The sequence below is a fragment of the Oratosquilla oratoria genome, chromosome 6 (genome assembly GCF_046742065.1).
Source record: "Oratosquilla oratoria isolate Oo_2021 chromosome 6, ASM4674206v1, whole genome shotgun sequence".
Taxonomy (NCBI): domain Eukaryota; kingdom Metazoa; phylum Arthropoda; class Malacostraca; order Stomatopoda; family Squillidae; genus Oratosquilla; species Oratosquilla oratoria.
Genome location: NC_134782.1, coordinates 22,659,463 through 22,659,764, shown reverse-complemented (window position 1 = coordinate 22,659,764; position 302 = coordinate 22,659,463). Strand labels below are relative to the sequence as shown.

Genomic DNA, 302 nt, shown 5'->3' with positions numbered 1-302 from the left:
ATTGAAATGCACTTTTTCACAGGAAAATAAAATGGGTAAAGAAGATAATAAAAATCTGGACTTTTAATTATACAGATGTGAAATAGGTGCCATGATAAAAGCTAAGCCTATGTGTGTGTATCACTTCTGAAAACCAAACATCTAATAATAAAACTGTGAGCACAAATAAGTAATACTGCTTCAATGATAACAAAATATACATTTCATTTTTTAAAAATTAATTTATTTTAACAGATCATTCACAGCTTATATATACAAATATTCAATAAATACATGTGTGTAATTTACATACATGTACACAA

At 25.5% G+C, this 302-nt stretch overlaps 1 protein-coding gene across 1 annotated transcript in view; it reads right to left on the bottom strand.

Annotated features, from left to right (window-relative positions):
- Positions 1 to 201: 201 nt before the first annotated feature.
- PIG-T (phosphatidylinositol glycan anchor biosynthesis class T) overlaps positions 202 to 302 on the bottom strand; it is an 11,952-nt gene continuing 11,851 nt past the window's right edge. Inside the window, exon 11 of the mRNA XM_076186545.1 lies at positions 202 to 302. This exon is cut by the window's right edge and continues 527 nt beyond it. The gene's annotated coding sequence lies outside the window, so the exon portion shown is untranslated.